An 18,496-nucleotide genomic window follows, 5' to 3' on the forward strand; every position below is an offset into this window, starting at 1 on the left:
TTTCATTTTATTTGTTTAAAAAGAGAGTTTTGAGTTGCTTATTCTAATGACGTCAATGAGCTGAGAGCAGTGGTTGGTTCTTGCTAGATTTTGGTGCGAACCGCGCCTGAAAGTCTGTTCTGATTGACCGTAGTTCTGTACAGCCAATAGGAAGTGAGACGGTTTGCCACCTAACGCTTGAGATAAAGGCGTTTGTGGAGGCAGAGAGGAGAAGCTTTCGAAGGAGCCGGTCATTCTGAAAGTGTCCGAACGCATTATGTGTAAAATGAAGTGATATTGTGACTTCCGCGTTTCGGTACAGTGATAAAGGTAGCTGGTGTTTAACTATATGTGAAATTTTAAGAGTCGAGAGATATTTTGTTCTGGAGAAAATCGCGTATGTAACTTTCAACTAAAAGCGTGGCGGTACTAAGTAATTTTTTTTTACTCAGTATTTATGGCGAGCAAAAACTTTATTTAAATGAATGCCGAGTGCAAAAGTAAATAGCAGTTTATTGACTGTGTTACTGTCGTAAATGATTTCGGAATTGGATAGGAAAAGTTCTGGCTGTTTGAGTGTGATGAGGATTGTGAACAGGAACTTTAATGATTTGAACACATGTGGGCTGATGATCTTGCTTAATAGCAATAAAAAAATGCTAATGCAAGATTAAAAGGACCTTTGAACTTAGAAATTTGAACAGCAATCCATTTCCGATTTATTCTTTAGAGTTCACAAGACTATTATCAGCTTTTTGTACTCTCCGACGTGTAGTTATGAAACGTCAGTTTCTTCAACACTACTTTACTGAGATCTCTTAAGTAGCTGCAGTCAGGAGTTACGTGTGCAGATCTGCAGCAGTATCGAGGTAGGTGGACAATTTATGTAGCAGAACCGCCGTCGATGTGCGAAAGAGCGCGTTACGTCGCACACGTTCAGAAATGTGGGATGAGGTATCGGCCGTACTTTGAAATAACCGCGCCGCCACGCAGCCGCCACCGTGGCAGGAAGGCGCTGCCACGAACGATTACGCCGCTGCCAATGAGATGCAAGCACCGCCTCTCCGGATATCATACGCACGCACGCACTGCGCTGCGGCTCACTTCGTCGCTCGCCTACGTCACCACTAGCCGAACGAAATGGCCGGACACAGAAGGGGAGGCTTGCTGCCGCCCTCTAACTCCTCATGGATGTTGTGGGGAAGACAGCCGAAGCAGAAGCGTGTAACCTCCCCCTCACTTATCGACCTTAATGACAGTGAAAACTTAAACCGCGTATACCTAATGGAAATTTGGGAAAAGCAATCGTCACCGAAGATAATTTCTCGGTAAAGAGGGAGGAAAGGGTTACATCTAAATGAAAGGAAAAATGCAAATGAAATTGGTGGAAATTAATTTTGAAAACGGGTAAAGTTAATAAAGAAAGTAAATGTGCGGTCGTTACGTTAACAATTAATAGGCGTTAATTAGATATTTGAGATTTGGGGAAATTTACGGTCGCCAGTCCTATGGACAACTACTATAATAACTCAAAATGAAAGGTTAATTCACATATAATTAGCACTAAAAGCGTGGCAACTGAAGGTTGGCACGTGTTGTGTGAAAACTGAATGTTTGTCAGAAATAATAGATTTCGCTACACTCTGACTTAATTTAGCAAAAGAATGAATAAAACCGGAAAACTGAAAGTTAATTTAGTGACAAATTAATAGTGAACTTTGTATCTGAAGCACTACGAAATTCAATAAAATAATGTTAGTCTTGGGCTACCTCAACAATCATTTCAAAAGCTACTTGAATCTACGCAATTTAGAAATAAGAGATTTAACTTCGAACTTGAATTAAATGATTCTGAACAATTAACAGTAGTAAAATTTAGTACGTACCAAGCTGAGCTGCATTCACAGGTAAGCTAAAATATGGTAACAAAACACGCAGTCTTAATTTCTCCTTGTGTAATCTAAATATTGTAGCCAGCTATGAATACTTTAACTCAACTTTGAAATTAAAGTAGTGAAATGGAATGATATTACTTTAATGCTGGCGTATGAATTTCAACGACACTCGGGTTCATTCCAAAAAAGGAAGGGACCCTGCTTGGTAATGCAATTGGGACAATGAGCAACAAAGGTTCATGCTAAGCTGCTGTATTTTTGTGATGCAACAGTTTGAAAAGCTGAAGTCTGCCATACAGTTCTAAAACTTTACGAGCTTTTAGTCTTCCTTGTTGGTTGACTGTATGTTTGCAGTCGTTGATCGGGGAGGTGGCGACTGTCACTCATTGTCGGCCGTTGCTGCTGCAGAAGTTGGATGTTGGCGCGCCTTCTTCTCGACACGGTCACCAGGCGAAACGGGCTCTTGATGTGCGCCAGCTAATGCTTCCCGTCCGCGGCACCGTGTCAGAAACTATCATAGCAAGTCGAGCCCAATTACATGCTGCCAAACCCCGAAAGTGCGGCAACTCGCGGGAGCGTCACTCAACACACCTGCTCCACCGCTCTACTCCAGCCAGACTCTTTCTGCCCGCGCTCCATGCGGCAGCGTTTACACTACCAAAGATCCTAAACACTTTGGTTCTCCACACGACCTATCGATGTAATCGTTCGATAGCATAGTTTTCCCTAGGCAAGACCCAGCGTAAAAACACAAATAATATTTACAAAACAAACCAATTATACATCGATATACATAAAACAATGACAATATATAAAGACACAGAAATGCCATATCTTCAAAAAATAAGGAACAAAAATTATAGTACAATAGATGGAAATAGGAGGATATGCATTTACGGCGTTACAAGCGCACCGCGCTGCAGTGCCACAAGTGTCAGCGGATGGGACATGGTGCGAGAACATGCGAGGGCACCTTCGCGTGCCTGAAGTGCGCTGAAGCACTTGACATTCGAAACTGCCCCAAGCCACGCGGTGTGGCTGCCAAGTGAATTGCGGCGGAGCGCATGCTGCAAGTTCACGCAGCTGCAGCTACGAGGCATGGTTTTTAAGCAAGTACGGTTTTGAAATTTAAGAAAGACGTGCTAAGATATCTTTATTTTTACATGAAAGCCTATACCTTAATCTAATTCTATACATAATTTCCGTCAATATTGAGGCACTTGTCATAACGTTGTACCAGTTTTTGAATATCCTCCTCACAGAAGTCTGCCGCCTCAATTGTTAGCCACTGCATCACCACTGTTTTGACTTCGTCATCGACTTGAAGACGCTGACCGCCCAGGAGTTTCTCAAGTGCAGGAACAGATGGTAGTCACTGGGCGCAAGATCGGGGCTGTACGGACGATGATCTAGAGTTTCCCATCGAAAAGATGTGATGAGATCTTTGGTGTGGTTGGCCACATGCGGACGGGCATTGTCTTGCAGCAAAACGATGCCCTTGCTCAACTTCCATGGACTGTTGCTTTGATTCTGGTGTGACGTAGGCCACCCATGTTTCATCGCCCGTAAAAATTTGGCTTAAGAAATCATCACCGTCGTTGTGCTTCTGCTCAAGGAAACTCAATGCACTGTTTAAACGTTTGGTTTTGTGCACATCCGTCAACATTGTCGGTACTCAACGTGCGCACAATTTTCAGTAATTCAAGTGCTCGGTCACAATGCCATAAAAACACTATGAGAAACATTAGGAAAGTCATCCCGCAAGGAGGATATCGTAAAGCGTCTGTTTTCTCTCACCTTATTGTCGACTTGCTCCACCAAACTTTCATTAACGACCGAAGGGCGCCCAATCCATTGTTCATCATGCATATTTGTGTCGCCATCTTTAGATGCTCTCACCCACTTTCTTACCATTCTGAACCGTGTATCGACTCGTGCTACACCTTGTGTTTAGATTGCATTGGTTTTCCTTTTCTTCCCCTGACATGTTTTTTTGATATGTTGTCTGTCATTAAGTGGCTGCTTGGTTGTCTTTTCCCTCTCCTATCGATATCTGCGTTTTTGCTTCCGGGAAACTGCTACGGAGGAAGTGAGATCTTTGGCCGGTTGTAACCTCGTGTGGTGGCGCGGAAGTAGGGGCGTTGCGCGCAGAGAGAGTGTGGTGCACACGGGAGGGCAGTGTGGCTCTCCAGCGCGACGCAGGCATGGTCGGTTGTACCGAGTCGCCACGTGATGTATGTCGGTTGTGTGTAATGAGCGGGTCGAGTTGACGGAAGAGCTCCCCGCGTGTTGGTTGTATAAAGAATCGCCCCACGAGTAGTTGCTGTTCATTTCGCCTTGGTGGGACGTTAACAAGCTTCTTTAAATCCTCAGTTTCAACACTGGAGTTTAAAAAGGACACACCTAACATGAAAGAGCGGTCACTACCCGTCAACGTTGCAGAGAAGACGTGAACTCCGGTGACAGAGCGTGTTGTCGCGTCACCGTGGCGTGTTAGGTACGCGGGCGACGTGTGCGCGGTCGGATGTGTGGATCCTTGCCATCGGAGGTCGTGTACTGCCTGTTCGAGCATAATTGCAAGTTAAGTTCGCGGAAGGTTTAATCATTAAGTAATAATTTTGTGTAACCAGCGTCTCTTCTGCCTTGTGGCCTCCGGCGACCGGGTTTCCTGTCCCTGGCACCGGTGTAATTGAAGACAGTGATCTTTCCTCCTCCTCTCGTTACTGGCCGATGGGAGATGTTGTTTTGGCAGTTTAATTGTTTCGCTATTCTGTCGTGGGTTATGAGTAAATTCATGCTTCTTGTTGGTTGATCATGTGGTCGCTCATTCAGGACTGTGTGGTGTAATGTTTCCTTGCACGAGGTTAGCTCTAAGTCTTTCAGCAAGTTAAGCCATCTTATAATAAGTTTTCGCTGGCTAAAAGTCGGTGCAGTGACTAGCCTGAGAGTGGCAATTGTGTTTACGGGCGTATTTAAATTGGTCAGTATTCTGCCTAGCCTGAGCATCCCTGAGTGGGTGATTTGTGGCCGCCTTACACGGGTCCGTCATATCTGTTATGTTCTAATGATATTCCAGGACACTTTTGTTTAAAATTTTTTTAAATTCCTCCAAGTTTGTAAATTCCTTTTATTGCCATTAATCGTGTGTTTGCTGAGAGCTGTTTAATTTTTTTTTTAATGGCGGTGTTGGTAGCTTAACTACCTCACCAGACTTTATTAGCGAAGTTCTGTATTTACTTTAGTAGCCTGTTTACTAATGTTCTTTAAATTTTTTTTTAAATTGTTGTATTGCTATAAATTACATTGATTGGCGTTAGCGGCGTGTTTTAAAAGGTTGTTTATTGCCGTACTGCTAGCTTGTGTGTTTAAAAAAAAAAATTTTTTTTGAAATTGTTGTGTTGCTATAAATTACATGGTTGCCGTTAGCGGCGTGTTTAAAGGGCTGTTTATTGCCGTACTGCTAGTTTCTGTAAGATACGAATAAAACATTTGTGAAAATCTCAACTCGACAGTAAACTACTGGAAATTTGGCCCCGCTTCCCAACTTGTGGTGTGGCTTGTAGTAACCGTAACCACTGTGTGTGTCACATTCCATCACTCATAATGTTTTCTCCGTAAACTGCACAGATCTCACGATGAATATCGATCCCTTTTAGGCCTTTAGCACTAAGAAATCTTATAACAGCCTGTACTTCACAGTCGGTGGGACTCAACATTATCGGAGGCATCTTAAACACTCGGTACACAACGTTAACGAGGAAGAATCAGACTGTAATGGCGTCAGTCTGTAGATTAAGGTACAGGCTTTCATGTAAAAATAAAATTATTGAGATATCTTAGCACGTCTTTTTTAATTTCAAAACGGTACTTACTTAAAAAACACGCCTCGTACTTGAAGGAACACTGACGTCAGTAGGCCGCCTGAGTGAAGGGATACCAATTCGATTCTACACAGAGTACGCGAAAGAACTTCCCCCCTTCTGACAGCCGTGTACCGCAAGTCTCTAGAGGAACGGAAGGTTCCAAATGATTGGAAAAGAGCACAGGTAGCCGCAGTCTTCAAGAAGGGTCGTCGAGCAGATGCGCAAAACTATAGACCTATATTTCTCAAGTCGATCTGTTGTAGAATTTTAGAACATGCTTTTTGCTCGCTTATCATGTCGTTTCTGGAGACCCAGAATCTACTCTGTAGGAATCAACATGGATTCCGGAAACAGCGATCGTGAGAGACCCAACTCGCTTTATTTGTTCATGAGACCCAGAAAATATTAGATACAGGCTCCCAGGTAAATGCCATTTTTCTTGACTTCCAGAAGGCGTTGGATACAGTTCCGCACTGTCGCCTGATAAACAAAGTAAGAGCCTACGGAATATCAGACCAGGTGTGTGGCTGGATTGAAGAGTTTTTAGCAAACAGAACATAGCATGTTGTTCTCAATGGAGAGACGTCTACAGACGTTCAAGTAACCTCTGGCGTGCCACAGGGGAGTGTTATGGGACCATTGCTTTTCACAATATATATAAATGATCTAGTAGATAGTGTCGGAAGTTCCATGCGCCTTTTCGCGGATGATGCTGTAGTATACAGAGAAGTTGCAGCATTAGAAAATTGCAGCGAAATGCAGGAAGATCTGCAGCGGATAGGCACTTGGTGCAGGGAGTGACAACAGACCCTTAACATAGACAAATGTAATGTATTGCGAATACATAAAAAAAGGATCCTTTATTGTATGATTATATGATAGCGGAACAAACACTGGTAGCACTTCTGCAAAATATCTGGGAGTATACGTATGGAACGATTTGAAGTGGAATGATCATGTAAGATTGATTGTTGGTAAGGCGGGTACCATGTTAAGATTCATTGGGAGAGTCCTTAGAAAATGTAGTCCATCAACAAAGAAGGTGGCTTACAAAACACTCGTTCGATCTATGCTTGAGTATTGCTCATCAGTGTGGGATCCGTATCAGGTCGGGTTGACAGAGGAGATATAGAAGATCCAAAGAAGAGCGGCGCGTTTCGTCACAGGGTTATTCGGTAAGCGTGATAGCATTACGGAGATGTTTAGCAAACTCAAGCGGCAGACTCTGCAAGAGAGGCGATCTGCATCGCGGTGTAGCTTGCTGTCCAGGTTTCGAGAGGGTGCGTTTCTGGATGAGGTATCGAATATATTGCTTCCCCCTACTTATACCTCCCGAGGAGATCACGAATGTAAAATTAGAGATATTCGAGCGCACACGGAGGCTTTCCGGCAGTCGTTCTTCCCGCGAACCATACGCGACTGGAACAGGAAAGGGAGGTAATGACAGTGACACGTTAAGCGCCCTCCGGCACACACCGTTGGGTGGCTTGCGGAGTATAAATGTAGATCTAGATGTAGAACACGCCCTATGGCGGTGTCTGGCGACAAGACGGCTGCCCCCCCCCCCCCCCCCCCTGCTCCGTCGAGGGAAGTGGGCCGCGCCGCCCTGAAGCCGCCACCGACGACGCCCTGGCCGGCTTCCGAGCCGCCTTTGCGGCCGAAAGGGCCGCTATTAAAGAAGTGCTCGCAGCCGTCCATCGCCAGCTCCAGCAGCTGCGTGATGAAATGCGAGCGCTGAACAAGACGTCTGTCGCCGCCACCGCCTCCCTCGTGAGGCGGCCGCAGGGGGTGGACTCCGCTAGGCAGACGAACCCAGTTTCGCCACCCGCTAACGAGCGGGAGACTCCGTCACCAATGTTGGATATGGATACGTCTGCTCACCATCCCGGCAGACGCAAGTCGACGGGACGCTGTAAAGACATTGCTTTCCTCAAAAGTCGATAATATTTTTTTTCTTTTGTGCATTACCTTGTCATAGTACGTATGTATCATTTATTTCAACTATTATTTATTTGTCAATACGTCACATTGTTTCTTCATTCATTTCGCTACAGTTTTATATTTTATATTGTACGAATTTGAATGTTCTGGTTCTATATGCTTTGTAAATCTTTGGTTAGGCTCATAGAGTAAATATCTCTGGAGTGAGCATTGCGTTCTGCGCAGGTTGTCAACATTAAACCAGGATTGTCACGTGTTTTCGGGACTTCGCTGTGCGTATGTGCTTTCTGCAGCGTTTGAAGTTTATAATATCAAGAGTTTTTGTTGTGTTTCACCGTTTGTTGATAGTGTAATAGCGAGGGTGAATTACTGTTGTTGCTACGGATGCAAAGAAAAATATGTGAAAGGAGGGATAGTAACTTTTCATGGGTACATACCGTGTAGCGCTAATTATAGCTATATTATTAAGGGACACTGTACATGTATAAAAATTTCGAGACGCCTTATAATTAAGGCTTGATTCTGTAGACCTATTTCTCTACGATTTTATGACTATATTACGGCTCGTACAAAAGCTTACAAACAATCGCATCCTCTCGTAAATTTGCTAGTGGAACAGGAAAGGGAATGGTTAGTTGTTTCAGTTACTACTATCCTCCATGCATTTATCAGTCACTTGTCGATTATGTATATACAGTAGATTACTCAGTCTACTATTTATTTAATAAACTGGGAGCAAGTACTTAAAATGCGTTAAATAAATACCTCAAAGTGCCACCAATAAGAAAAATTGTGCTTTAGGTCGCAAAAACGAGAAAATAAATACGCAGAAATACAAGAGAAAAGAACCAATTAGCAGGGATATAATCGCTAATGTGTGGCAAATTCGGTGTTTTTCGGACACTTGCAAAAGTACTAGCGTACTGTCAAGTCGTTTTGCAGGACAATCACTGCAAAAATGTACGTCAGGCTCTGTAATACTATAAAGTGCCGTATCATACCGAAAACTACCAAAAATCGAGTGCATCTGAACTATGACACCTATCGCAAAGAAGCAGAATGTAATATCACTTGCCCTTAAAAGTTACGTAGCTGGTTTATTCCCGGTATCAAATGGATACTGTTAAAATGTGTGCACAACATATATAAATAATCCACGACACGTACGAAAAGAATCCGTCTGTACTAGGGATGTAGTAACATTCTAAATATATAGGGCGCTATACGGACAAACACACGACGTCCCGAGATCACGTGACCAGCCCGACAATGTATGTTGACAACACAAAATCTGTTCTGCGCATGTGAATGCTCACTCCAGAGATATTTACTCTATGGTTAGGCTAGGAGAAGTACTGTGTCAGAGAGAGAGAGAGAGAGAGAGAGAGAGAGAGAGAGAGAGAGAGTTGTGTGGTATCGTGGTCGGTTCGCGGGTGTAAAACGTTACACATTTCGGCGTGAAAGACGGCTGTGTGAACTTGTGACAATTAGCCGTGAACCAGACACCATTGTCGTGTGGAGACACTAACTGTTAGAATTGCGTGAAAGTGGACCAAACCAAAATGTTAAGTAAAAGAACAATGCTATGATTTGATCAAGAAACATTTATTATATCGTCCAAACTGTCTTAAAGACGACGATGTAATTGAACTGATGTTTAACGGACTGTTATAGTGAAAAACACATGTGACTGTTTTCCTGTGCGAAGTATTGGCATTAACCGGCTATATATCTTAAATGCTAAAGACGTTGCATGATTCCGACCTATCCGCGCCGCGTGATTAATAAACTTTTAATAATAAAACGTCGCGCGCGTAACGACAAAGCACACACTGGAACTATTATTATCGCGCCTGTGCTGTCAGCTGATTCGACTACAACGGAGACGTGGACCACCGCCGTAACTGGAATATTAATGAAACAGAAGGATCCATCATTATCTTCACGCCAAAAACCAGGATTCACTTCACACATCATCCGCGCGGACCACCGCTGACGTCATCGCACTGCCTGCAGCAACAGTTAAGACATTAAAAGAAAATTATTACGCTCTCTCTCATTTCAAAATTAAAGACAATTGCAGTTAAATTAACTATTTTAAAAATACTGTCACAATGTCTCAATTTTGTTTAGTCCCAATAAATATTCTTTCCATTATTTCGTCTTGTTGACAGTGTTGAAAACCCGCCAAATTAAAGTTCAATTAATAATTTCCTTTCAAAATTCTTCTCAGACATTTTGCTGCTCATTATAATTTTATTTTATGTTTGTTTGTAACTTCTTTCGGAGGGAGTACATATTTTATTTTTTGTGTAGTAAAAATAGCTACCATAAAATTACGTATATTACCAGCTGATACTGTCCGCCATTACTGCTTGAAAACTGCACATTTTCTCATTGGCTGTCAGCTTCAAAACAAAATTACGTATTTCGTGGGCATCTAGCAGACGCGCGATGTCTATACAGGCCCCTACAATAATTTGTTTTTACTTTTGCAGGTTTACTGGAATTATATTGACTTTAATTGTTCATTTGGCCCCGTTAAAGTGATTTATCACATCTATATAATAAGTCTACTGAATTACCTAATTTATTTTTTATTATGTAAACAGTGGCTTACCAAATTTAGATTAAAATTAACGTCTTATTGGCCTCACATAAGATTCTGCACGTTCTAACAAAGACTATGCCAATTTTTTTTCGACCATGACCAACAGGGGTAATCTGATTCCTTGAATAGGTCATGTTTTATTATTTAAAAGGTTTTTTTTTTTTAGAGGTAGACAACCAGTTTCTTTACAACGCCCCCGGCGACGCCTCCTCTTACTGAGGCGGTGTGTGAGCCAACTCTGCATGAATGCTTGCCGCTCCCCGACGAGCGCAGCCTTCAACCTGTGCTGCAGATGGATGCTGCGTCCCTCCGTGAGTGTATTCCTCGCAAATGGTTCCAGAGGACCTCAGAAGCAAAAAATACGGGGGTGAGTCAAATGAAAACCTTAAATTTGTAATAACAAATCGAAATTTCGGGCCGTTATTCTGTAAGTTGGTAAGCATACTACAAACAGCGTGCAGAATGGCCTGTAGGTGGCAGCATAGTGCAAATGCACACTTACCGTCGCAGTATCAGTATAAAGATGGTTGCCCCACTTAAGACTTGCACCAGGAAGAACAGCGCTCTGTTATTCGGCTTTTGCGTAGTGAAGGTGTGAAACCTATTAAGATTCATCGACGAATGAAGGTTCAGTACGGTGATGCATCTTTGTCGCAGCAGCAAGTCTACGAATGGAGTAGGAAGTTTGCAAATGGTGTGACTTCAGTGGAAGCTGCTCCTCGTCCAGGTCAGGCACAACGAGTTGTGACTGCACAGAACATTGCAGCAGTTGAAGCCATAGTGAAGGAAAACCGCCGAGTGACAGTGAATGACATTGCATCGTGTTTACAGATTAGTCATGGGTCAGCACACCACACTATGCATGATGTGCTCCAGTTTCACAAAGTGTCTGCAAGGTGGGTGCCACGGCAGCTGACTCCTCAAATGAGAGAACGACGTGTCGATGCTTGTGAAGAACTTCTGCGGCGCTTTGAACGAGAAGGTGATGGCTTCCTTGCAAGAATCGTTACTGGGGACTTCCACCAACCGGAAACGAAGAGAGCGAGCAAGGAATGGCGCCAATCCTCATCACCAAAACCAAAGAAGTTTCGAACAGAACCATCAGCAGGAAAGGTTGCGCTGACTCCCTTTTGGGACGAAAAAGGCGTCATTTTGGAGCATTACATGCCTAGAGGGACCACTGTCACCAGATCTCCTAAAAAATCATCTGCGGCCTGCAATCAAATCAGAGCGACGTGGATTGCTGTCAGTAGGTGTCCTTTTGCAACATGAAATGCAAGGCCCCACGCTGCCCATACAACAGTTGCAACAATCAAAGACCTGCATTTTGATTGTCTTCCTCATCCACCATACTCACCAGACCTTGCCTCAAGTGATTTCCATGTTTGGACCACTCAAAGACGGAATGGGAGGAAAGAAATTCCGTTCTGATGAGGTACGCCATGCAGTGCATGAGTGGTTGCGCGGACTACCAAAAGAATTATTTTTTTTATAAAGGAATTTATGCACTTTGTAAACGCTGGAGGACTTGCACTGAGCGTGGGGGAGATTATATTGAAAAGTGATACAGCTTTGTACCACTTCTGCACAATAAATAATATTTAAAAAAATACTTAAGGTTTTCATTTGACTCACCCTCGTAATAGAGTTTTTGCGGTCCTCGTGGGTCGGAAGTATCTTATCACGGCCTATTGAAAGGTGTCGACCTTAAAGTACTCGATCAAAAGTAACCGCTCAGTTCTGTGTAATCTGGAACTGACTACTTGATGAAATAACAGGCGGACCAGTTAATATAGAACGAGACGGTGGGTACTGTTTTGTCCCGCAGAAAGTAGTAACAGCAGAATGGATTGGTCGGCAGACATCAGTAACTTCGAATGTGGAGTAGTCAATGGATGTCAAATGAGTAATAAACATATCGGGGACATTTCATTCTAAAGCTGCCCATGAAGTGAAGAACAGCGACCGTTGATCATTGTGGAGGATGGTTGTACAAAATTTCACGAAATGAGCAGAAAGAATCACTCGCGAGTTTCAAAGTGCGACCAGCCGTATAGCTAGCACAATGGCTGAGCGTAGGGAGGTGATAAGGATGTGGTGCAGTGGTCGAGCAGCTCGTCATGAGTTAAGCATTTGTGTAGTCAGTGCTAAGTGGAGCCAGAGGCGCTCCATAGAGCGACGCCAATGCACAGTGTACGCCTGGAAACAAGAGATTTGGAGTGGTGAATCACCCTGTACCCTGTGACACCCCGAAGGAAGGCTTTTGGTTGGCTAACGCCTGGAGAACATTAGCTGCCACCATGGGTAGTGCTAGAAGTACGGAGGAGTTATTCTTTCGTGGTCAGTGTGTGGTCTCCATATTGCGCTCAAGGAAACTCTAAATGCAGGAGGGTATGGACGCATTTTACAACAAGACTGTGTACTGCATACAGTAGAGGAAGAGTTTGGAGACGATGGATAAAATGTTCTCGGGTTTCCAACCGCGTCAATTGATTAAAACTACACGAGCTTTCGGCCAAGCACTCCTTGGCCATTTTCAAGTGAAATGACTGCCAGTGGGCTGTTGGTGCGCCCTTATATACTCTAGCTGCCGACTGTGACGTTACTGGTGCCCGTGACATTGCCATATATGGGCATGTTTTGAGTCTGCGTTCGATGTGCCCTCTTCAACCGCGCGATCGCTGGATCCCACGCAGCGCTGAGCTGCAAGCCACCGTCTCTATTCAGGGTGTTTGCGGTAATTTTTATTTCAATAGCTTCCTTTATTAAACTGTCCCAGAAACCGTTAGTGCGAGCCACGACCAGAGGTATCGTCAAATTTTATGTGGTGACCGTTTTCTAACGCATGCTCAGCTAACGCAGATTTCTCTGGATAGCGTACATGATAATACCTCTCATGTTCTTTCCTGCGTTGTTCCACAGTGCGCCCTGTTTGTCCGATGTACTTCTGGCCACACTCGCAAGGTATTTCGTAGACTCCAGGTGTTCTGAGATCTACTGTGTCTTTAACTGGTCTCAGTAATTGAAGGATTTTCGTAGGATGCCTGAAGATTGATTTGATCTTGCGTCTTTTCAGCAGGCGGCTTACCTTGCCCGACACAGAACCACAGAATGGCAGTAAAGCAAGTTTCTTTTACTGCTGTACGTCGGTGGTCTTATTCTGATGTTTCCCAGAAATCACTTCTTTCACTTGATGGGCGCTGTAGCCGTTATTCCTGAAAACATTGCATAGGTGATATTACTCTTGCATGGTGCACCAATGTTTGTAATACTGTGCGCTTCTGTGCTGGATGATGATGGCTGGTGGCGTGCAGGTACAGGTCTGTGTCGGTGGGTTTTCTGTACACACTGTGGCCAAGGCACCTATTTCGTTTACGGTGGACAAGGACGTTGAGGAAGTGCAATGCATTATCTTTTTCCACCTCCATGGTGAACTGGATATTACTGTTGATGCCACTAAGGTGTTCCAAAAACTCGTCTAGTTTCTCGCGTCCGTGTGGCCAAATGACGAACGTGTCGTCAACGTATCAAAAGAAACACTTCGGCTTCAATGGCACAGTATCTATGGCAATATCCTCAAAATTCTCCATGAAGAGATTTGCAACAGCTAGAGCCAACGGGCTACCCATTGCTACGCCATCTGTCTGATAGTAATACTGGCCGTTGTACCATTTGACAATGGCCAAGGAGTGCTTGGCCGAAAGCTCGTGTAGTTTTAAGCAATTGACGCGGTTGGAAACCCGATAATACTTTATTCAATGTTATCGCCGCGAGACTCTGCATTCATACAGTTCGGAGACGATGTTTTTTATATCAGCATGACAATGAACTCTGTCATGAAGCATCTTTGCTGCAGTGATTTGTGCACATTGTTGAAGTGCACTGCCCTGTCCGGAGTCCCGATCTCATCCCATGGAAGACATCTGGGATGAGGTACAACGTCGTCATCGCTTCAGACCCCTGCGTCCAGCTTCGCTACCTGATCTGGTTTCAGCTCCTGAAGAAGAAGGTACTGGAATACCTCCATAGATATTTATACACCTGATTGAAAGTGTTCCCAGCAGAGTTCAAGCTATCATAAAAGCAAGGGATGGCCACTAATAGCCATCACGGAACTTTTGTCCAGATGGATGTAAGCAGAAATGGAATTTAAAACAGATTTTGGTCCAACAGAACGTATTAACGGCTATGTATATTCTTTTTGCGCCGCCCTGTAACGCTGAGTCTGTGAGACGTGGCATCACACTGCGGCAATCACGGGCGGGGGGGGGGGGGGGGGGGGGGAAGTTTCCAGGAAACGGAACTCTGCGGGAAGGGCGGCTGAGCACGGATTGCTGCGGAATGAAGAGGGCGGCGATTGCCCGGCGCCTGGGGCTGCGTGGGCGAGAATGAAAGGGGGGAGAGAGGGGGAGGTAACGAAGATAGCGGCCGCCTGTGCCCGACGTGGCAGCGCCCTCGGTGCCGCCCCCCTGCCGCGCCGCCCTTGGCCTGTTTCCACGGCGTGTGGGCGGCGTGGGCGGCGGAAGCCGTTTCTCACCCGCGATCACCTACTGCGCGCCCACGTGCTGCCCGCCACAGCTCTCTCCTGCCCTCTATCTCCCTCTGGCGCTCATCCACTTCCCATACCGAGTCTTCACGGTACGATCTATCTGCTGTGATGTAATCTAGCCTGATACGTATTTGCAACCCTCCGATACCGATGGGTTTCGAAATTTTAATCTGTAACTGAAATGTATGAATTTTCATATTCTATGTGATTCGGTGCTCCCCAAATAACTGATATAGGCCATCTGCTGTTCCTAATCTACACTACTGGCCATTAAAGTCGCTACACCAAGAAGAAATGCAGATGATAAACGGGTATTCATTGGACAATTATCTTATACTAGAACTGACATGTGATTACATTTTCACGCAATTTCGGTGCATAGATCCTGAGAAATCAGTACCCAGAACAACCACCTCTGGCTGTAATAACGGCCTTGATACGCCTGGGCATTGAGTCAAACAGAGCTTGGATGGCGTGTACAGGTACAGCTGCCCATGCAGCTTCAACCGATACCACAGTTCATCAAGAGTAGTGACTGGCGTATTGTGACGAGCCAGTTGCTCGGCCACCATTGACCAGACGTTTTCAGTTGGTGAGAGATCTGGAGAATGTGCTGGCCAGGGCAGCAGTCGAACATTTTCTGTATCCAGAAAGGCCCGTACAGGACCTGCAACATGCGGTCGTGCATTATCCTGCTGAAATGTAGGGTTTCGCAGGGATCCAATGAGGGGTAGAGCCACGGGTTGTAACACATCTGAAATGTAACGTCCACTGTTCAAAGTGCCGTCAATGCGAGCAAGAGGTGACCGAGACTTGTAACCAATGACACCCCATACCATCACGCCAGGTGATACGCCAGTATGGCGATGACGAATACACGCTTCCAATGTGCGTTCACCGCGATGTCGGCAAACGCGGATGCGACCATCATGATGCTGTAAACAGAACTTGGATTCATCCGAAAAAATGACGTTTTGCCATTCGTGCACCCAGGTTCGTCGTTGAGTACACCATCGCAGGCGCTCCTGTCTGTGATGCAGCGTCAAGGGTAACCGCAGCCATGGTCTCCGAGCTGATAGTCCATGCTACTGCAAACGTCGTCGAACTGTTCGTGCAGATGGTTGTTGTCTTGCAAACGTCCCCATCTGTTGACTCAGGGATAGAGACGTGGCCGCACGATCCGTTACAGCCATGCGGATAAGATGCCTGTCATCCCGACTGCTAGTGATACGACGCCGTTGGGATCCAGGACGGCGTTCCGTATTACCCTCCTGAACCCACCGATTCCATATTCTGCTAACAGTCATTGGATCTCGACCAACGCGAGCAGCAATGTACGATACGATAAACCGCAATCGCGATAGGCTACAATCCGACCTTTATCAAAGTCGGAAACGTGATGGTATGCATGTCTCCTCCTTACAGGAGGCATCACAACAACGTTTCACCAGGCAACGCCGGTGAACTGCTGTTTGTGTATGAGAAATCGGTTGGAAACTTTCCTCGTGTCAGCACGTTGTAGGTGTCGCCACCGGCACCAACCTTGCGTGAATGCTCTGAAAAGCTAATCATTTGCATATCACAGCATCTTCTTCGTGTCGGTTAAATTTCGCGTCCGTAGCACGTCATCTTTGTGATGTAGCAATTTGAATGTCCAGTAGTGTAATTAATGCAGAGTAATGAAATTTCGGTAATACATTTGTCTAAGTAACATATTGAAGTGATCAACATTGCAAGATCACACATTAATGTAAGTGCTAGACGAGTCATTGCATAAGTGATAAGCTGGTACATTAATAATAGGTGAAATCGCCAGAACACAATGCAAGAATGCAAACGTGGATGCATTGTATTGTACAGATGCCAGATGTCGGTTTGTGGGGTGGAGTTCCATGCCTCTACGCTTTGTCGGTCAATACAGCGACGTTTAATATGGTTGTGAATGACGCTTGTGTTGTCTTCCTATTTGCCCCATATGTGCTCGACTGGAGACAGATTTGGTGTCTGAGAAGGTCAAGGCAACATGTTGACCCTCTGCATGTGTACATGGGCGAGCGTTATACTGTTGGAAAACACCCCCTGGAAAGCTGTTGATGAATGGCAGCACAGCAGATCGAATCAACAGATTGACGAACAATTTTGCAATCAGGGTGCGTGGGATAATCACGATAGTGCTTCCGCTATTATACAGAAGGGACAAAAAAAAAATGTATCCACTGTTTAAAAGTCCATAACTTGCAAACTAATTGACGGAGTTGTCTCATTTTTGGTGAAAGTGTAGCTTAAAGTCCAACTTAAAGATATGACTGTAGGTGTTCAAAATGGTCACCATTAACATCCACACACAAATGATGCCGCCGAACTGGAGCACGAACTACTGACTGCAACGTGCTCAGTTGGATATTTGCACATGAATGTACGATGGATTCTCGAAGTCCATCCAAAGTGCGTGGCTTTTGTCGATAAACGGCGTTCTTTAGTGTTCCCCACAGGTAAAAGTCCAGACGAATTAGGTCTGTGGAACGTGGTGGATACTCCACAGCACCTCTACGGCTTATCCATCTTCCTGATAGATTTTCGATGAGATACGCCCTAACACGATTTTGGTAGTGGGCCGGGGCACCATTTTGTTGAAAGTAAACTCTTCCATCTCCATACAAGTCTCGGATGGCAGGTAAAATGGATGTCTGAAGTTTCTGAAGGTACACCTCACCGGTAACAGTGCCGTCAAAGAAGAATGGCCCAATAAAGCCACGGTAAGACAACCCACACCACATATTTATTCCTGGCAAATTCACAGCTTTGTCCACATGGACGTTCGGATTTTCGACGGCCCTGTAGATGCAATTGTGGCGATTTGGTTCAAATGGCTCTGAGCACTATGGGACTTAACTGCAGAGGTCATCAGTCCTCTAGAACTTAGAACTACTTAAACCTAACTAACTTAAGGACATCACACACATCCATGCCCGAGGCAGGATTCGAACCTGCGACAGTAGCGGTCGCGGGGTTCCAGACTGTAGCGCCTAGAGCCGCTCAGCCAACCCGGCCGGCTGTGGCGATTTACTGTACCATTGAGTTTGAAATGTGCCTCATCAGACCACACAATCATCTCCGCAAACTCTTCATCGTTGCGCACCATGTTAGTAAACCACTCGCAGTACTCCATTCTACGATCTGGGTCGTCCTCGTTCATTGCATGTCGCAATCGTGGGATGTAGCACTTCCGCTCTGCTGTCCTCAAAATTCACCAAACACTTGAGCGACTCACTCCAGTTTCACGGGCACACTGTGGTGAGCGAGTGAATTATTGTAACACACGACGGGAGTTAGCTGGACTTGTTACTATCACAGGTCGTCCAGATCGTTGTTTGTATACATCTTTAACACAGCCTTCGGCTTCAAATTTGTCTCGAATGCGACGAATCGTTAAACGTATCGGTGGCTCTGTTTGATACTCACTTCGCCATTGCCGTTGAACCTCGTTAATGTTTTCGTACTTAAAATACCACTTCAAAACTGACTTCCTTTCATCGAATGTAAGCCTTGCGCCAGCCATGTTTACTCGAGTAACTAGGTGCAACTAAGAACAAAATACTATCTGGCGACTGTCATCTGACAAAAAAAAAACAACGCAATACAACGCTTGTGTGGGGAT

The 18,496-nt window shown here is 44.9% G+C and overlaps 1 protein-coding gene across 1 annotated transcript in view; it reads right to left on the reverse strand.

Moving 5' to 3' along the window:
* The window catches only part of LOC124802750 (apoptosis-resistant E3 ubiquitin protein ligase 1), a 654,148-nt gene that overhangs the window by 184,453 nt on the left and 451,199 nt on the right, over positions 1 to 18,496 (reverse strand). The gene's annotated exons all lie outside the window — the stretch shown is intronic.

This window comes from Schistocerca piceifrons, chromosome 6, assembly GCF_021461385.2.
Source record: "Schistocerca piceifrons isolate TAMUIC-IGC-003096 chromosome 6, iqSchPice1.1, whole genome shotgun sequence".
NCBI lineage: Eukaryota > Metazoa > Arthropoda > Insecta > Orthoptera > Acrididae > Schistocerca > Schistocerca piceifrons.